A 554-nucleotide genomic window follows, 5' to 3' on the forward strand; every position below is an offset into this window, starting at 1 on the left:
TAGTTGTAATGATACAGGAGTACAAATTGTCACCATTCAGATTTAGAGGGGAGCAACCCTTGTCCGATGAAACTACTGCTTTGTACAATGATGATGATTCAGATCTGGAGAGAAAATATCACTTCATTGAAGCAATGTGTCTGTTACAAAGTGATTTTAGGTCGAGACCTCTATCATCTTCTTTAAGAGATATACAGACATTTCACTTCGGATTTTGGGTGATGCATTCTGTATTTTGTCATCGTTGTGCGTACAAATATGTTTAGGTTTTCAAGATGTCTGAGATCAATAAACAACTCCAAACAAGTATATGAAAACTTTATTATTATTATTAAATGCCGGCTTAATATATTTTTTTTAATAAATTACAATCGTTTCTAAGAATTTTCTGAAAATTTCTTTACATTTTTTATTTTTACATTAAACCACTTAGCTTTTCCGTGAATGAGAAATTATTTAATAAGTATAATGTGCAATATTATACGTATGTATATATATATTTTTTCCAAGATTATATCGAGATATCGTAGGTATTAAAATATACATTTGCATGT

The sequence above is a fragment of the Lycorma delicatula genome, chromosome 9, assembly GCF_047948215.1.
Source record: "Lycorma delicatula isolate Av1 chromosome 9, ASM4794821v1, whole genome shotgun sequence".
NCBI lineage: Eukaryota > Metazoa > Arthropoda > Insecta > Hemiptera > Fulgoridae > Lycorma > Lycorma delicatula.